Genomic DNA, 20,702 nt, shown 5'->3' with positions numbered 1-20,702 from the left:
GTTAGTTATGTAAAGAGGCAAGATATGGGGTAGACAGAAACATTCAGATAAATGCAAGTTACTAATAATATTCTAGTTTTTAAGTTGGGTGGTAGATTCATGGTTATTTATTTTATTGTTAAGCTTTACAACAAACATAAAGTTACAAATATTATTCTGTATGCATCAAATGTTACTTCATTTAAAATATTTTACAGATGAATTAGAATTTTAATCTGTTATAATGGAAAATTAAGAGCATTTTTTTTTTACATCTAAAGAAAGCAACAAAGTTCATTTTGTAATAGAAAGGAAAAACACAGGAGGAAGAAAAGTTTGGTGAGCTCCTAAGAGGATCAAGAAAAGGAAAAGAATTCAGGGAAAAAGAAAAAAATATCTCCCATTTTAAGCCATGTTATTATTTTAATCCTAGATCATTCAGGAAGCTATGCTGGCTAAAACTGGAATTTATTAAGAAGATTATACTTTCACCTGCAGTTCACTTCAAGTCATTTCCATCCATGTTCTGTATCTAGATCTTTAAATAGTTCATAATGCTCTCCATTCTCAAATTAATCTCAAACTTCAGAAACTGCCATATAAGGAAGTAGATAGAGCTACTTCTGTTGGGGCTAGAGCGGGGGTCAGTCTAAGTTATACTCTTGGTCTTCCTTGACTGGCTCTGGGGTCTTATGCAATGCCAAGCCTTGGGGAGGAATTGAGGAGGATTCTCACAGGTTACTACTGAGGAACATTGTCCAATGGGCAGCTACAATCTATAGCTTCTGTGGCAGCCTTGGGACACAGAAATTTCTTTCTTTTTTCCAATATATTTTATTGATTTTTTACAGAGAGGAAGGGAGAGAGATAGAGAGTTAGAAACATCGGTGAGAGAGAAACATCCATCAGCTGCCTCCTGCACACCTCCCACTGGGGATGTGCCCGCAACCCAGGTACATGCCCTTGACCGGAATCGAACCCGGGACCTTTCAGTCCGCAGGGCGACGCTCTACCCACTGAGCCAAACCGGTTTCGGCAAACACAGAAATTTCTTATAATGTTTGAAACCCCAGGTCTTACATCCCTGTCCCTCAAGTTCATTAAAGCAGCCATTCCTCTCTAGGGCCTCACCAGGAGGCTGTGGGAAGCAAGGCCCAGGTCCCAGCTGATTTCTCTCACCTTCTCTCCCCACAGCTCAAGGGACATTTCTTTTGAATTTGGTCAGAGTCCCATTTGGTGGAAGAACATAATTCTCCTCAATGTGCTTGGGCTTTTAGAAAAGAAAATTCAAATATATATATTTTTTATTTATTTATTTTTAAATATATTTTATTGATTTTTTACAGAGAGGAAGGGAGAGGGATAGAGAGTTTGAAACATTGATGAGAGAGAAACATCGATCAGCTGCCTCCTCCACACCCCCTACTGGGGATGTGCCCGCAACCAAGGTACATGCCCTTGACAGGAATCGAACCTGGGACCCTTCAGTCCGCAGGCCGATGCTCTATCCACTGAGCCAAACCGGTTAGGGCTCAAATATATTTTTAAAATATATATATATTTTTAATTGATTTCCGAGAGGAAGGGAGAGGAAGAGAGAATCACTGATCGGCTGCTTCCTGCACGCCCCACAATGGGGATTGAGTCCACAATCCGGGCATATGCCCTGACCAGGAATCGAATCGTAACCTCCTGGTTCATAGGGCAACGCTTAACCACTTAGCCATGCCGGCCAGACAAGTTCAAATATCTTGCAAGCTTATCTGCTTTCAGCTCAGCCACATACTTCCTAGAAAGCAATGAAGCACAGAGTCTGCTATTTGTCAGAAAGGGAGAAAAGGAACGGGTGACATTCAGGGAGAAAAAAATCCCAATACTTCAAACTATTATCTAGAAATGAGCAAAAGTTTTAAAAATAGGACTCAATATGTGCTGACCATAGAGGCAAAAGTAATTGTTACACTTAAGATATGTGTACTTTTAGCCCTAGCCGGTTTGGCTCGGTGAATGGAGCGTCGGCCTGCGGACTCGGGGGGTCCCGGGTTCGAGTCCGGTCAGGGGCATGTGCCTTGGTTGCGGGCACATCCCCAGTGGGGGGTGTGCAGGAGGCGGCTGATTGATGTTTCTCTCTCATCGGTGTTTCTGGCTCTCTGTCCCTCTCCCTTCCTCTCTGTGAAAAAATCAATAAAATATATATTTTTTAAAAAAAAAAAAGATATGTGTACTTTTAATATTTATGTAATACTTCAATAAAATTTACCTAAAAACTTTTACCTGCCGTAACTGGTTTGGCTCAGTGGATAGAGCATTGGAGGGTCCCGGGTTCGATTCCCGTCAAGGGCATGTACTTTGGTTGCGGGCACATCCCCAGTAGGGGATGTGCGGGAGGCAGCTGATCCATGTTTCTCTCTCATCGATGTTTCTAATTCTCTACCCCTCTCACTTCCTTTCTGTAAAAAATCAATAAAAAATATATTAAAACAAAAACAAAAAACTTTTACCTAAAATTTATCCACCCACATTGAACTGCAAGTCTGAGGGCCAGGCTCTGAAATGTGATTCACCAAGGGAACCAATGTCACCAAGAAGCTTCTTTTTTTTTTTTTTTTTTAAATCCTCACCTGAGGATATTTTCCCATTGATTTTCAGGGAGAGTGGAAGAGACAGGGAAAGACAGAGAGCAAGAAACATCGATGTGAGAGAAACAAATTGATTGGTTGCCTTCCACACGTGCCCTGACCAGGGCCCAGACCTGGGAGGAGCCTGCAACTGAGGTACGTGCCCTTGACTGGAATCGAACCCGGGACCCTTCGGTCATCAGGTCGATGCTCTATCCACTGAGTCAAACTGGCTAGGGCACCCCTGAAGCTTAAGTACTGCCCTTCCACTTGTCCTGGTGATATCCCTGTGCAGGTTTTCCTGGAACAGAGAGGGCTCAGCAAAATTTCTTCTATAGGTTCTGTTACCAGAATCCTGAATAAAGTAATCTAAGTACATATGTAGATTTTTATTAAACATGGTGGGCTGTCACCCATGGGAAACTTGCTCCATACCTACCTCAGCTGAGAGGCAGCAGTTCATGAGCCTACTTGTCCAACTTTACTTGAAGGCAAATCTTACCCATTCCCCAACACAAATTGAAAATATCTTTCTTTTTTCCTTCTCTAGATTCTCAATTCACACCTTCAACTAAATAGGAGAAGTAAACTTTATTGCTTTTACAAAAATCATGTGTACTTTTAATTTATTTTTTTGTTAATCCTCACCCAAGGATATTTTTTCTATTGATTTTTAGAGAGAGAGGAAGGGAAGGGTAGAGACAGAGAGAAACATTGATATGAGAGAGACACATCGATTGGTTGCATCCCACATGTGCCCCAACCAGGGCCAGAGATCGAGCCTGCAACCAAGGCACATGCCCTTGACTGGAATCGAACCCGTGACCGTTCAGTAGGCGGGCTGACGTTCTATCCACTCAGCAAAACAGCTAGGGCTCATGTATGCTTTTTTCTTTCCAGATTTTTAAAAAAATATTTTTATTGATTTCAGAGAGGAAGGGAGAAGGAGAGAGAGAGAGAAACATCAATGATGAGAGAATCACTGATTGGCTGCCTCCTACACGCCCCTACTGAGGATGGAGCCCACAACCCAGGCATGTGCCCTTGACTGGAATCAAACCCTTTAGTCTGCAGGCCGACGCTCTATCCACTGAGCCAAACTGGCTAGGGCTCATGTGTGCTTTTTCTAGAAAAGTTAAGCAATAGAGACAAGGACAAAGAAGAAGGCAACAAGTGCTCTAAAATCCCACCAACCAGGAATAACCAGAGTTAACAGATTAATGAGTCGCTCTACAGGATGTATTCAAACAGCAAGAAGGATATACTAGTATAAATGAGTAGATGGGTAGTGAAAGGATAGAGATAATTTTGTGAGCATTTAAGCCACAAATTGGGAGAAGAGAAGTTGTCATAAATATAGTAGCAAAAGATTAATATCCAGTGCATATAAAAAAACTCTTATAAATAAAAAATAAACAACTCAATTAAAAAGTGGGAAACTGCCTGGCCGGCATGGCTCAGTGGTTGAACATCGACCTATGAACCAGGAGGTCATGGTTTGATTCCCGTTCAGGGCACATGCCCGGGTTGTGGGCTCGATCCCTAGTGGGGGTCATGCTGGAAGCAGCCCATCAATGATTCTCTCTCATCATTGATCTCTCTCTCTCTCTCTCTCTCTCTCTCTCTCTCTCTCTCTCTCCCTCTCCCTTCCTCTCTGAAATCAATAAAAATATCTTTTTTTAAAAAAGTGGGAAGCTAATATGAAGACAATTCACACAAAGTGAATCACAAAAGAGGCAATAAACATGAAAAGACGGCAAATATTACCAGTAATCAGGAAAATTAAAAGTAGAGTGACACAAGTGAGAGAGATGGGACTTATTCCCACATCTGTGCAATCTGGTTTGTAATACTTTACACCTACAAGGTTGGCAAATTTAATTAAATTAAAAAAATTAATTAGGTCTGGTAATATCAAGTATTGGTAAGAATGAGAATAAAAGGGATCTCAGACATGAATGGTTGGAGTATAACTCAGTACAAGTACTTCACAGGTTAATTCGAAATAGAAAATGGAACTTATCCCTACTATGATAGCATAACCTCCTAGTATCTCTTTAGCACCTCAGAGATTGGAAGTAGCAAGAGACACACCCATAATACAGATGTTGTTCTCATGATGTGTTAGCCTCTCTTGTGAGTTGAACTGTATGCCCCAAAAGGATATGTTTAAGTCCTAGCCCCCAGTACCTGTAAATGTGACCTTATTTGGAAATAGGGTGTTTGCAGATTCATTCAAGCTAAGATGAGGTCACACTGGACACTCCTCTCTCTTGCCCTTGCATGTTGCTAGGCATGTCAGAGAACAGTCAGAACTCTGATGACCCAAAATCCTTGGCTTACTACCTCTGCAGGCTCCTAAAAGAGTTATGCTAAAAGCCCATTCCAAGTAACTGTACCTCTATGTGCTCTTTTATAGCCATATACCTAATGCAGTGAAATTAAAAAAAATTATCCCCATCTCTTTGATGTCATGAAAACTGTGACTCACTCTGGGCAGATTTTTTATTCTAGAAAAAATAATTTGGCTAGTTCCCTAAGTCATGGACATGAAAGGCAGGAAGGCACTCTTAGCCAAGGAACAACAGGATCTTTTTTCTGTGTTTTCGAAATGTTATTCAGAGTTCTGGAGAGTCCTGGGGAAGGGGCAGATCAATTTGCATAAGAAGACAAGAGGATTTCTAAGAATCCAATCAGTGCTTTCTTCCCTAGATTTAAAGTTTTAAACTGCTGTTGGAGTGGCAAGAAAGGATGCCAGTGGTCCCCAAAGAAAAATTACCTGCCTGGAAGGCAGCAAGAAGCTGGGCAGCTTATCCGGACTCAACACCAGAGCCTAAGGGTTCTTGGGGGTTGGGCTGGTTCTAAGGTTTAAAGTCCTACGACTGAACCTGGAAGGCACAGTGGTATGTTTTGAGGGTCAACAGCTAAACATAAAGAATTAACTCAAAGAGTCCTGGCTGGCATGGACCAGGAGGTCAAGGTCCGATTCCTGGTCAGAGCATATGCCTGGGTTGCAGGGGGGGTGGGTGGGGTGGGGTGGGGGTGGTGGTGGTGGTGGTGGAGCATGCAGGAGGCAGCCCATCAATGATTCTCTCTCATCATTGATGTGTCTATCTCTCTCTCCCTCTCCCTTCCTCTCTGAAATCAATAAAAAATATAATTTTTTAGCCCTGGCTGGTTTGGCTCAGTGGATAGAGCATCGGCCTGCAGACTGAAGGGTCCCGGGTTCAATTCCGGTCAGGGGCATGCACCTCAGTTGCAGGCTCAATCCCCAGTAGGGGGCGTGCGGGAGACAGCCGATCAATGGTTCTCTATCATCATTGATGCCTCTCTCTCTCTCTCTCTCTCTCCCTCCCTCTCCTTTCCTCTCTGAAATCAATAAAAATATTTAAAAAATATATATATAATTTTTTAAAAAAGAATTAACTCAAAGAGCCATAACCTTGGTACTCTGAACTCTTGCATTGCGCAGGACCAAAGAAGATGGCAAGGGAGCTATAGGGCTAGTGGACTGACTGGTATTTCCAGTTCTCTCTCCCTCTGCCTAGAGTTTTGAAATAGGACTCATCACCAGGGAATGAATAGCTACCTAGGTTATTTACCAAGTTAGGGGGGAACAGGGACTTCCTATTAATAAAGGCAGATGATGCCTTACACGGCTAATTGAGAGAGAAGACAGCCATTATTTATTCTCTTAAGTGGTAAAGCTGGCCATAACTTCACTAGATGACTATTTATTGACTTCTATTATGCACTGGGTACTACCAGAGTCTAGGACTACTGTGGTGTGCAAAGGAGACATGGTTCCTGTGCTCTTTGACTTTATAATCTTGTAGAGGAGACAGATACTAAACAGACCAGATGAAGACTCAGTATCTCTGCCAGCTCATCAATCAGTCCATGTAGCCCAAATGTGGGCTGTAAAACTCCAAATGTATATCCTTATCAGTCCAGAACCTGTAGCTAGCTAACTGGAGTGTCTGAGTTCCCTTCCAAAATCTTAGGGAAGAGAAGCTGATCAGCTCAGCTTAGGTTAGGTGTCTACCATAGTCTAATCAGCTGCAGCCTGGAATGAGGTGACAGTGGCCTACTGCCCACTCAGTGGGGCTGTTAGAAAGTTCTGTGAGGAGCATGGGGGGAGGGCAATGGAAAACAATGGACATGGAAGAGAGTGTGGAATCTCAGAGGGAAGGTGGGGGAGGGTGGGTGGTGGGAGGTAATCAACCAAGGACGTTGTACGCATATGAGGATGTTGTACGCATCTGTGTACCCATGGACACAGATGAGGCCATGCATATATGGGACAGTGAGGGCCTGGGGCGGGGGGCGGGCTGGGAAGGGTCAATGGGGGAAAAAGGGGGACATGTGTAATACTTTCAACAATAAAGAATTATTGAAGCCAAAACCGGTTTGGCTCAGTGGATGGAGCATCGGCCTGCGGACTGAAGGGTCCCGGGTTCGATTCCGGTCAAGGGCATGTACCTGGGTTGCGGGCACGTCCCCAGTGGGAGGTGTGCGGGAGGCAGCTGATCGATGTTTCTCTCTCATTGATGTCTCTAACTCTCTATCTCTCTCCCTTCCTCTCTGTAAAAAATCAATAAAATATTTTAAAAAAAAAGAATTATTGAAAAAAGAAAAAGAAAACAAGGACATGTTGCCTAACTCTAAAACGCAGCTCTACATATTGGATTTCACAATGTGCATCAAGTGATTACAATGACCTATACAGTGCTCAGCAGAATTTAATAATATCAAGTCCTTTCCATCACCAAGAGAAAACTTTCTTCCCAAGGAAAAATTAAAGCCCAAATATATCCAAAACATCTTATCTCTTCTCTCCCACTTTTTTTCACTTAGAGGAAACTCACATGGGTACCTGGTGGGGGCCTGAATTCCTAAGTCTGTTGCTCTGGCCTGGGCTGTCTCCCACTGTGGCTGTGTTGTTTGGCTTTGGGAAGAAGTCCTCAGGAAGAGGATAGGTCTGGCTCTTGTTGAAATGAAGCTGGGGTTGCCCTGGTCTTCCCTACCCTGATATGTGCCAGATGGCAAGATCCATAAACTGGCCAGTGAGAGGTCATCACACCCCTTTCCATGATCTCTGCCCACCCTCTACACCTCCACAGGATACTGAGAGGCATTCACTTACCATTTCCCAGACAGTAAGCAGAAATATTGACATCACCACATTGCATGTATATGTACTTACCACAGGTGGCTGAGTCACATTATATGTTAATTGTGCTCTATGAGTAGAAACTTTGCAATGCAAGATCAGGAAGATCTCTAGATATAACTCCAATAAGAGGAACTAGAGTGTGTGTGAGCAACAAGGAGTCTAAAAGGAATGATTCTTTCCAGGTTAAAATCTAAACTAGATACTGGCCTGTTAAGTTCCTTGGTCCTTCCCTCTGGACTCATACTCTAGGTTCTGTGCCTCTCAATCGTACTAACCAGACTATGAGCAGTAAGAGGCATAAAAAAACTTTCAGAAGTCAACCAGGGGCAATTTTGTCCCTTCCTCCATGTCCAGAGGACGTGGGGTAATGCCTGGAGATATTTTTGTTTGTCACAATTGTGTGTGTGGCGGGGGGGGGGGGGGGGGGGGGTTTGATACTGGCATCTACTAAGTAGAGGCCAAGATGCTGCTAAACATCCTACATTGCAAAGAATAGTCTCTACAACAACAAAAAATGTCCATAGTACTGAAGTTGAGAAACCCTGGCTTAGAGAGTTTAGAGCAGAAGATGCCTCACTTCCACTCCCCATTAACAGGCCTCCAGTCTCTTGGAATCCATCTGAATTCCCACTTAGTTTGCTCAGTGAAGGATAATAGTCTAGGAATGGACATTTCTGTCCCACGACCTGCACAGAAAAAAAAGCACAATCCAACAACTTAACTAGAGAGAGAAAGATGTCCAAGCAAGGGGAAGATCAAGATATGCCAAAGGAGCCCTAGCCGGTTTGGCTCAGTGGATGGAGCCTGCGGACTGAGGGGTCCCAGGTTCGATTCCAGTCAAGGGCATGTACCTGGGTTGCAGGCACATCCCCAGTGGAGGGTGTGCAGGAGGCAGCTGATCGATGTTTCTCTCTCATCGATGTTTCTAACTCTCTATCCCTCTCCCTTCCTCTCTGTAAAAAATCAATAAAATATATTTTAAAAAAAGATATTCCAAAGGAGAGATCTCCACAGCAACATCTTTTAACCTTTCAGTTCTTACCCCATAAAGTTCCATCCTCAAGAGAGTGATTGACTAATGTGTCCTTGACTCTTATCACAAGACCTTCATTTTGGAAGTCGGTATGCATAAAGAAAATGTGAACTCTTCCCACTAACCCAAGTCAGTTGCAAACTCTCAATATCCAAGTCTTTGCTTCCACCTAGAATGTCTTTTCCCAGCATCTTGGCCTGTCTAAAGCTTATCAATCTTTCAAGGCCCACATCAATGTTGCCTCTACCTAATCCCCCACAACTCCCCATGCTCTCTTAAGCTACATATCTTTTTATAGCACACATTATTTTCTACTTTGTGTTAGGGTTATTTGATTTCACAGGAGGTTTTCAGCTTTGATACATGCGACTTTTATAAAATATCCAAACCATCTTTGGATATATTAATATATCTGAACCATCTTTTTGGGGCTGAATTTTGACTTGAATACACCAGACAACAAACATTTCAAGCTGTTGCCTGCTGGCCAACCCTCCAGTTCCTACAATGAAGCCATCTTGATAGAGCAGATTTTGTGATTCAAACATTTTATTACAGTTTTCTTATCCTATATAATAAAAGGCTAATATGCCAATTTTCACCACTGGCAGGAGTTTGACTGACTAGGAGTTAGATGTGCGCTGACCGCCAGGTTGGAGCGCAGAACATGGCGTGGGAAGGGAGGCCCTGCCTGGCGGCGGCAGCAGGCAACCAGCAGCTGCTAGGGATCCTACCCGTGGATGAATTTTGTGCATTGGGCCTCTAGTTATTTTATAAAAATCCAAATGGGAAGCCAAACAAAGTGAAAGGGCTAATACTATAATTTAGACAAAGACCAATAACATTAAATGTATCAAAAGCAGTGACTCTTGAGATAAGCATACTAGAGCAGCTGGTCAACAGGAGATTGAATTGGGAAGAAAAAAAGGTAAAGGAATATCTACAGATGACTGAAAATACATCAGTGAAAAATGAGTCAATATATCTTTATGAATATATATTTCCATCGCTTCTTGGCCTTTTGGCTAAGATCAAGTGTAGTATCTGTTCTTATCAGTTTAATATATATTTCCAAATTTCAGGTAGATACCCCAAAGAGGGATTTCTAGGTTATATGGTAGCTCTATTCTCAATTTTTTTTTTGAGGAACTTTCATACTGTTAACATAGCGGCTGTAACAATTTACATTCCCACCAGCAGTGCATGAGGGTTCCCTTTTCTCCACAACCTTGTCTCATTGAGAATAGCCATTCTAACAGATGTGAGGTGGTATCCCATTATTTTGATTTGCATTTCCCTAATAGCTAGGGAGGTTGAGAATCTTTTCAAATACCTGTTAGCCATTTGTATGTCTTCTTGGGAGAAGTGTCTGTTTAGGTCCTCTGGCCATTTTTTAATTGGGTTGTTTGGGTTTTGTTGTTGTTGAGTTGTATGAGTTCCTTATATATTTTGAATGAGGTATTGTTTGCAAATATCTTCTTCCATTCAGTAGGTGGTCTTTTTGTTTTGTTGATGGTTTCTTTTACTGTATGGAAGCTTTTTAGTTTGATGTAGTCCCATTCATTTGTTTTTCTTTTACTTCCTTTGCTTTTGGGGTCAAATTCATAAAATCCTTTCTGAGACCAAGGTCCATAAGTTCAGTATCTATGGTTTTTTTTTTCTATGTAATTTATTGTTTCAGGTCTTATATTTGGGTTTTGATACATTTTTGAGTTAATTTTTGTGTAAGCTATCAAATAGCAGTCTAGTTTCAATCTTTTGCATGTGGCTTCCCAATTTTCCCAGCACCATTTATTGAAGAGGTTTTCTTTTCTCCACTATATGTGTTAGGTTAGGTGGCTCAGGAGGCGGCGCAAGAAATAGAGTCCAGTGAATCAGTTATCTGTGTGGGGGTATGTGCATTCAGGGAGAAGAAGCTGGTATCTGTGTCTGGCACCTTGATCTGTGAGAAATTCCAGGGGAAGTCCATTATCTTGTCATGTCTGCATGTATCTGATCCTGGGCTCTCTCCGACCTAACAATATGTACCCCTATGTTTATTGCAGCATTATTCATGGTAGCCAGGACATGAACACAACTTAAGTGCTCTTTGATGAATGATTAGATCAAGAAAGATATAGTACATATATACAATGGAATACTACTCAGCCATAAGAAAAGATGAAATACTGCCATTTGTGACAACATGGATGGATCTTTAGAATAAGCAAAGTAAGTCAAATGGAAAAGGACAAGAACCATATGATTTCACTCATATGTCGGATATAAAACAGAAAGCAACAAATGAATAAACAAACAAAACTCATAGACACAGACAAAAAAAGGGAAGGAGAGTTGGTAGAGATTGAAGAGGGTAATGAGGGTCAAATATATAGTGATGGAAGGAGACTAAATTTTGGGTGGTGAGCATACATTGCAATATACAGATGGTGTATTATAGAACTGTGCACTTGAAACTTATATAATCTTATTAAACAATGTCACCCCAATTAATTAAAAATTGAGTCAAAAGTTATAGCGTAATGACAAAGGAAACTGAGTAATTTTGTTTAGATTTTGGACTGATATATATATTTCCAGAATCAGAGAAGCTCACAGCTCCACGAGTATTGATTGGGGTGCAATTTATACTATGCTATCAAACGAAAAAGAAGGATGGTGTTAGACTTCCTTTGGACAAATTTGTCAAGAAAGTTGAAAAGATACCTCAAAATCAACATAAAAATGTCCTGTTTAATCTTTTGAAAGCCATCATCTAACAAATCCTTCTTCCCAACATTAAACTAAAAAACATTTGAAGAACAGTGCTCGTTTCGGCAGCACAGATACTAAAATTGGAATGATACAGAGAAGAAAGAAAAAGAAGCTTGAAGAACTAATTGCCAACGTTTTTCAAAATATATTGAAAATTATAAAAATCTCAGATCTTTTGGGGAGGCCCCTGACTAAACTGCAAGGTCAAATGTTGGGACTTGGATTAACTTAGCCTTCTGTCCTGGCTTCTCACTTTAGTTGAGCACAGAATGTGTTAAATTAATGAATGTAATAAATAAATGAACTTCATTGTTTTCCAACAAATATTTGCTAGGTCTATAGAAGAGAGAGCACAGTTCTTGAAAGTAGAAAATGTAAGGCTTACTGGGAAGGGAGCTTCTGTTCCCAATAGGTTTTATTGTTTGAAACAAGAAGTCTGCTAACATCCTTATCATTGTTCTTTACCTAAAGAGCAATGTTTAAAAACAAACTTCCTGGGCCCTGTCCCTCCCAGGAGCACACCCTCGCTTTTCCCCTCCCCCTCTTTCACCCTTCTCTCTCCAGAGCTCCAAGGAGCCTTCTTTTGCCTCTGTAACTGGTTTCCTGAGCTTATGTCTTCTACAGCTCATTTCTACCCCTGTGACTTTCTAAATAAACTTTCTCTTATAGTTTGAAAAATATTAAAATATAAAATAAAAACAAGCTTCCTGGATCTCTTCTTTCCCAATTTTCTTTTTTTTTTTTAAATATATTTTTATTGATTTTTTACAGAGAGGAAGGGAGAGAGATAGAGAGCTAGAAACATCGATGAGAGAGAAACATCGATCAGCTGCCTCCTGCACATCTCCTACTGGGGATGTGCCCGCAACCCAGGTACATGCCCTTGACCGGAATCGAACCTGGGACCTTTCAGTCCGCAGGCCGACGCTCTATCCACTGAGCCAAACCGGTTTCGGCAATTTTCAACAAATTTTGAAAAATTTCAGCCAATAGTTCTTGAATTTTTTTATGTCTCTCTTTCCGGGACTCCAATTATATGTATATTAAGGCCTCCTGAAGGTTTCTCACAACTCACTAATACTCTGCTCATATTTTTCAGTCTTTCAGTGTGTTTAACTCTGGATAGTTTCGTCCAGTTGGTATGCTCACCTGTGAACCAGGAGATCAGGGTACGATTCCTGGTCGGGACATATGCCCAGGTTGCAGGCTCGATCCCCAGTGTGGGGCATTCAGGAGGCAGCCGATCAATGATTCTCTCTTATCATTGATGTTTCTATCTCCCTCTCCTCCCTTCCTTTCTGAAATCAATAAAAAATATATTTTAAAAAATTCTGGATAGTTTCTATGACTGTGTTTCCTAAGTTCATTTATCTTTCTTCTGCAATGTCCAAGCAAATCTTAAAGCAGCTTGTTTTTAACAATATTTATGTACAGAACAATGATAAGGGTGGTAGGAGACTTCTGATTGAAAAGAATATAACCTACTGGGAACAGAAGCTCCCTACACAAGTAAACCTTACAATGAAAAGCATTCTACTTTCAAGAACTCTGTTATCTCTCCTATGGACTTTAGCAAATATTTGTTGGAAAATAATGGGGTTATTAATCCCATCTACTGTATTTTTCATCTCAGACAATGAATTTTTTATCTTTAGAAGTTTAAGGGGTCTTTTAAAAATATCGTTAATCTTTCTCCTTAACATGCTCACTCTCTCCTCTACCTCCTTCAACATATAGAATATATTTATAATAGCTGTTTTAATGTTCTTTTCAATTAATTTTATCTTCTGTGTCATTTCTGGGTCTCTTTCTATTGATTAATTTCTTCCCCTTTTTGGTTGCATTTTTCTGCCATTGTGCATGCCTGATAATTTTTTTGTTTTGTTAATCCTCACCCAAGGATATTTTTCCATTGATTTTTTTAGAGAGAGTGGAAGGGAGAGAGAGAGAGAGAGAGATGGAGAGAAAGAAACATTGATGTGAGGGAGACCGTGCCCCGACCACGGCTGGGGATTGAGCCTTCAACCGAGGTATGTGCCCTTGATCGGAATTGAACCATGCCTGATAATTAAAAAAAACAAAACAAAAAAACCTTGGCCTCCCCTACCCCCCAGTGTCTCATGTCCATTTGTTATGCTTATATGCATGCATACAAGAAATTAAAAAATAAAAAAAAAATAAAAATAAAAAAATAAAATATATATATAGTTTTATTGATTTTTTACAGAGAGGAAGGGAGAGGGATAGAGAGTTAGAAACATCCATGAGAGAGAAACACCAATCAGCTGCCTCCTGCACACCTCCCACTGGGGATGTGCCGGCAACCAAGGTACATGCCCTTGACCTGAATGGAACCTGGGACCTTTCAGTCTGCAGGCTGATGATCTATCCACTGAGCCAAACCGGTTAGGGCATGCCTGATAATTTTTTATTGGACCACAGACATTGTGAATTTTACCAAGCTGGGTTCTGGATTTTATTTTTTTACTAGTTTAAGTGATTTTGAGCTTTGTCTTAGGATACAGATAAGTTACTTGGAAACAATTTTATCCTTTTGAGGCTTGCTTTCAAACACTGTAGATGGGACCAGCATAGTTTTTAGTCCAGGGCTAATTTTACCTTACTATTGAGGCAATATGCCTCTTAGTACTTTTCCTGATGTCCCATGTATTTAAAGTTTTCTCCGCTCTGACCATAGGGAATGCGAATGATTCCAGCTCTATGTGAGCACCAGGAATTTTCCCCTATGCTCTTTTCAGGTGATTCTTTACTCAGCCTTGGGTAATCTCTTCACATGCATGTGCTGACTAGTAGTCCGTTGAAGATTAGAGAGGAATCCTCTGCAGATCTCTGGAGTTCTTCCTCCATGCAGCTCTTTACTCTCTATGCAGCCCCCCCTTCTCTGGTATTTTGTTCTGTAAATTCTAGCCATCCTGTTTACCTGAATCCTCAGCTCCGCCCCCTCAGCTTAAGGAAAAGAACATCCAGCTCCATTTGAATCCCCTTTCTCTGTACTGTGGTCTGGAAGCTCTCTTCAGGGGTAAGCTGGGGCAATTGCAGAACTCATCTCATTTGTTTCCCATCTCTCAGGGCTTACTTCTCTGTCCTGCTTATTGTGGAACACCTGAAAACCTTTTTGTCATATATTTTGTGTGTTTTTTAGTTGTTTTAGGCAGAGGGTAAATCTGGTCCTTGTTATTTTATTGTGGGTGGAAGTCGATTGAAGGGTTTTAAGCGGGTTAAATGACATGGATGGGTCTGTGGGTTAGAAAGATCACTGATGGCTGATGTGAGATGGGCTTGGTGGTAATGGAACATAGACAGAGATATGTACCCCTATGTTCATTGCAGTGTTATTTACAATAGCTGAGATATGGAAGCTATTAGGTTTAATAGCCCATTGATAGACTATTGGGTAAAGAAGATGTACAGCCCTGGCTGGGTAGCTTAGTTGGTTGGAGCATCATCCTGATAGGCCAGGGTTTTGGATTTGATCCTGGGTCAGGGCACATACAAGAAGCAACCAATGAATGCAAAAATAAGTAGAATTGATCTCTCTCTTTCTAAAATCAATATATCAAAAAAATGATTTGGGACATATATACAATGGAATATTACTTGGCCTTAAAACAGAATGAAATCTTACCATTTACAATAGCATAAATGGACCTAGTCAAATAATGGGCTAAGTAAAATAAGTCAGTCGGAGAAAGACAAATACCATATGAATTTCATTCATATGTGGAATCTAAGTAACAAAAATAAATGAACAAACAAAACAGAAACAGACTCATAGACACAGAGAACAGGCTGATAGTTTCCAGAGGGGAAGGAGGGTTGGGTGACTGGGTGAAAGAGGTGAAGGGATTAAGAAGCACAAATTAGTAGTTACCCAGTAGTCATGGGGATATAGAATACAGCACAAGGACTATAGTTAATAATATTGCAATAACTATGTATGGTGCCAGGTGGGTACTGGAAATATTGGGGGAACACTTGGTAAAGTATATGATTGTCTAAACACTATGCTGTACACCTGGAACTGATAGAAAATAATACTGAATGCAAACTGTAATTGAAAATAAATAAATAAAATTAAATGGAATCATAGACAATAAAGAAAGATATAGCAAATGGTTAAGAGCATGAACTTTCAATTAAACTAACTGGATTCAATTCTAGCTCTGCCATGTAGTTGCTGTGCTACTCTGGGCAAGTTATTTAACCTCTTTCTGCCTTGGTTTACCAATTTTAAAAATGGTGTTAATAATGGTACTTACCCCACAGGGTTCAATGAGTTTGTATAAAGCACATAGTAAATGTTACTTAATTATTAGCTATTATTATTAATTTTTTATTATTCTATATCTTAGTGGTAGACTCTGATTCATTTCCGCTACATGAAGGATTTGTAGCAAGACTGTTTTGAAAGATTATTATGGAATGTTGGAACAGATTCAGAGGGATTAGTGGAAGGGAGGGAGAGAAGGAGAGATAAGGAAAGAGAGGCAGGCAAAAGCAGCCTGTTGCTATACCAGGTGACTGAATTCTCTAATTCCCAGAAGAATATACTATGTTAGACTGTATATTTCTTAAAGAACTGATCTTCTGGAGAGGGAAAGGGCTGTTCTAGCAACCCCAACTCAGGCTCTGTATTCTGTTCACATAGGGACTTGGAACAGGAACCAAAATTCCATACACTTAGCAAGTTTTAGAGAAATGATGTGTGCTTACTCTTTTAATGTTTTTATTCTTTTAAATATGTTTTTATTGATTTTTTAAGAGAGAGTGGACAGGAAAGGGAGAGAGAGAAACATTTGATGCGAGAGAGAGAAACATCAATCGGTTGCCTCCTGCACCCATCTTGACTGGGGACCGAACCCACAACCTGGGCGTGCCCTGACTGGAAATTGAACTAGTGATCATTGGACAACATTCAGCTGACTGAGCCACACTGGCTGGGGCATTGGCTTACTCTTTGTAGGCTCCCCAAGATTCAGTTGCCCCTACAGCACATGAGAAAAGACTGTCTAGGAAGAGGAGATCAGACTCCATAGTAAGGCTTGAGAAATTCCACTGTACTATCTGAAAGGTGAAGTGTTTCTGAGTCAGTCACTAAACCAAAGAGGTAGGAGATACTAATTCTTACTCAGGGGGCACTCGAGCTAGAGGAGAGAGCCTCCTGGGAAGACATTAACAGCCCATAGGTGATACAGGTGGAAGTTCCCCCAGTGCCAAGTCTTGACTGGAAAAAAGATCACCCAGGTACCTGAGCCCTGGGAGTGACTGTCTTGAACAGGGGAATCTGGATGAGAGGTACATTTTCTTTGCTGAGATGCTAAGACTTAATAGAGGGAGAATGTGGCTGCCATATTACTTTGAGATAGAAATGGATTTTTCTCTTTCCTATCTTTCCCCCTTTTCTCTGCACGCCCCCCCCCCCCATCTCAAAGTAGTCAGCTTTGTGGTGTATCTCAGGAAAAGGAGGTGGCAAGTCAGGAAAACAAATACACAGCCAGTCTCTTGCTTTTGTTTTCCAAAAGTATAAGCCTGCCCGGCTAGCATGGTTCAGTGGTTGAGCCTCGACCTATGAACCAGGAGGTCACAGTTCAATTCCCGGTCAGGGCACATGCCAGGACTGAGGGTTCAGTCCCCAGTGTGGGGTGTGCAGGAGGCAGCAGATGAATGATTCTCTCTCATCATTGATGTTTCTATCTCCCCCTTCCTCTCCCTTCCTCTCTGAAATCGATACAAATATATATATTTAAAAGTATAAGCCTTAGGGAAGGGGGATTAGGGTGCAGGGGCAGAGACAAAGTATCTGGGCCAGAAAACTAAAAGGAAGAAAGATTTGCAGAGCCTATAAAGAGATTCTTGTCTTTATCACTCCCTTCCCCTTTGAGAAAAGAGGCAGAGAGAGCTCTGTGGGAGCCCAAGTGGCATATACTCCTAAAAGTTACCCTTGGCTGGCAGGAAGACTCAAGAGAGGAAGGGCTGTGGGGAATGTCTAGGTAGTTGGACCAACAGGTGACCTTGGCAATGAGTTCCATACCCTAAGTGTGGTAGAGATGTTAAAGAGGACCACAGCACTTGAAAATACCCATGTGGGCAGAGGGCTCAGCAGTAACTGACAGAATCTAAGGACCTGCAAATAGATACTTTTAATCCATCCACATGCCTGAGCACTACATAAGATCCCCCAAATATGGCATCACCTGGGATAAGGGAAATGAACATCAAGAATGACTTATGTTTTTCTTGAAATATTAATGTTTATTGCATGTAAGTGGCTAATTATTTTGTATCTACAATTTGGTAATAAATTTATTTTGTATATTGTAAAAATAATAATAATAAAGAATGACTTACATTGTTTTCCCAGTAGCTTAGTCCAAGGAGGGATCAAGGTCACAAACTGAGTTCTAGAAATAGTCACAACTCTACTCATGGCTGCGATAGTCAGCTAATTGTAAACTTTGAGGTTCATCTTGATCGAAGGAGTTACTATCCTGTGTGGTAAGGAAAAGATCAACAGCTAGCAGGGCCATGAAACTACCCCCATCCACACTCCTGCAGAATATGGGGTCTAAAAATGGATCCAGTGCCAGGCTGGCATGGCTCAGCAGTTGAGTGTCAACCCAGGAACCAAGAGGTCACAGGTTCGATTCCCGGTCAGGGCTCATGCCCGGGTTTCGGGCTCCATCCCCAGTGTGGGGTGTGCAGGAGGCAGCCAATCCATGATTCTCTCTCATCATTGATGTTCCTATCTCTCTCTCCCTCTCCCTTCCTCTCTGAAATCAATAAAAATATATTTAAAAAGAATACATAAATAAAAATGGATCCAATGAAGGCTTTTGTAATTTCTTGGCACCAGAGCCTTCAGATAAGTTGAAGTCGATTATTGGAAGGATGTTTTCCTGGAATAATGTAAAGCCAAATATAACTGGTTAATATAAGTCAAATTTTCTATTTGATGAATAGAAACCGTACACAAATTCCATTTGAGAGTCAGTGGAAACCAGTGGGTAAGAAGGAATGTTCTCTGTTGTATGTTTGTTGTTGACTAGATATAATTACCCATGCCCTTTTCTGCCTATAGTGGCATTTGTGCTGAGTTATGGACAGGTTGTTTCAAACAGAAGAGCACATATGTCAATAAAAGGCCTCCATTGAGAAGGGCCTTTACTTAGATGGGGAGCAGACTTGTTTGATTTTCTAATTTCTAAAGTTTATAAAAGTCACATGACTTTAGATTTATTTAGTAAATGTTTGACTGTCAAAGAGGGACTTCTTAGATGGGTTCACATCTGAGCAGATTGAGGGGCTCATACTTCCAAGTGCTGATCTGTGTTGATTAGATCTTCAGGCTCAGAGACAAAGAAAGGAACCGGTGACACCTGAGGGAGGTACCTGTTGCTTTTCCTAAAGGTAGGCTGTATGTGGTGGTGGTGGTGGGAGTAGAGTGACATTGAAAAATAAAAATGGCAGACAGTTTCTAGTTACTATCTCAGTGGGAGTCAGGACCTATAAAGACTTCGAATAACGTGGTAACCTTTGATATTGTCCTTAAGTGGTTATTGGGCTATGCATCCCATTTTCCCCACAGTAGTCAATAATTTAACAGGGAAAAGGGACTATCTTCAGGGGCAAGTGAGTAAAGAAGGATTTGGGGAGACTTCATCCATTCTACAGCTAATTTGGAATGTAGAGACCTCTAAGGTAGGGAGGTGGCACTATCTGGAGAAACTTGTTCTTTCAGATTTATCCAGGAAGATCTCCATAGGTGGAATAGCTGGACCTTATAACCCTGAATTTCATTCCCTCAGTTTCCCTCCATTGTCAAAATTGGGATATGGGGATTTGAATTTATTAAGGGCAAGGTCTGGTTTCCTTGCATGTCTGGCAATATTGGGATTAAAAAACAACCTTTGAGAGGAAAGGTGCAGAGACAAGATGCAGGCCCATCATTCCACTCCATTTGGACTCGAAAGTTACATTTATTGATAGTTCTTTAAAGAGCTGAAAAAGGCTGAGGTTCTGAGGGCTACAATAGGAAAAGAAAAAAAGTGTTGGAGATAAGAGGTTGGTATGTCTTAGTGATAGGGCCCTTAGGCTGTGCAGTTGAACATATTAGCTCCGCATTTTCCTGCCTCCTGCCCTCAAGGCATCCTAAGGCTTAAGGTGCCTTGAGAAAGCAATCCTGCCCTTAGGAGCTTTCAGTCTAGGTCTGTGCCGCCAGACGCACCTTGAGGGGTTGAAAAATGCATTCTACCCCTGAGCACACTTGGGTTCAAGTTCTGACTCTTCAATATAGTTGTGTGAACTTGAGCAAGTCATGTACATTCTCCCCCTCCATCCCAGCCTCGGTTTCCTCTTCTGTGGAGCCAGGATTGTTCATGTAAGAATGACAGAAACAATTCTGATACAGGGCAAGAAGCAGTTCTTAAACAAAGTAGCTGCCCCGAGGTTAACATATAGCGAATGCTCTAAGGAGATAGTATTCATACCAACTAGACTAGAGGATCTGGGAGGTGGATGGTGGGAGATGGTGAGAGCAAGTCTCAGGGGGGGTGGAATGTGGTCTTTCCGCATGCGCACAGGCTAGGAGCCCTGCGGAGCAGCGAGGGGGGCGGAGCCAGGTTCTGAAAAGGTTGCTATGGCACCGTGGGGCCAGGGGAGGTTAACCGAACCCTTAAAACCATACTCCCTCCCCCACTCGCCACCGCCTGGGCCAAGGGCCATTGTTCCTGGCAAAATGGCGTCGGTAATCCCCCTCCCGGCCTGAGGCCTAAGTAAGGCAGAGGGTGGGAGTGGATCTGAAGGTGGGAACAAAAACTACAATTCCCAGAGTACCCTGCACCTGCCCGCGAGGCGCAGGGCACGTGCCCAGGCCTAGCGGTTACATGCCGTCAAAAATCCCTTTCATAGCTTCTCTTTCCCATCCCAGCTTTTGCTGTTGCTCAGCCCCCGCGCGCGCGCACTGCAGTCACCGGGGGTGGGGGGTACATGCCGTGGCCGTTGCCCTCGCAACGTAACCGGGAGACCGGTATTTGTAAATCTGTGCTTCGACTTCTAATCCCAAAGCCGGCAGGTATGGGTCTCGCGAGAAAAGACGGGAGTTGGAAAAAAGGGAGTTAAGGGT

At 41.8% G+C, this 20,702-nt stretch overlaps 1 pseudogene; it reads left to right on the top strand.

Annotated features, from left to right (window-relative positions):
• Positions 1-9,811: 9,811 nt before the first annotated feature.
• Positions 9,812-9,944, top strand: LOC118654922 (annotated as a pseudogene).
• The last annotated feature ends 10,758 nt before the right edge of the window (positions 9,945-20,702 follow it).

This window comes from Myotis myotis, unplaced genomic scaffold, assembly GCF_014108235.1.
Source record: "Myotis myotis isolate mMyoMyo1 unplaced genomic scaffold, mMyoMyo1.p scaffold_m19_p_4, whole genome shotgun sequence".
NCBI classification, from domain to species: domain Eukaryota; kingdom Metazoa; phylum Chordata; class Mammalia; order Chiroptera; family Vespertilionidae; genus Myotis; species Myotis myotis.
The sequence above is the reverse complement of the archived record's forward strand: the minus strand, read 5'-3'. Positions and strand labels throughout refer to the sequence as shown.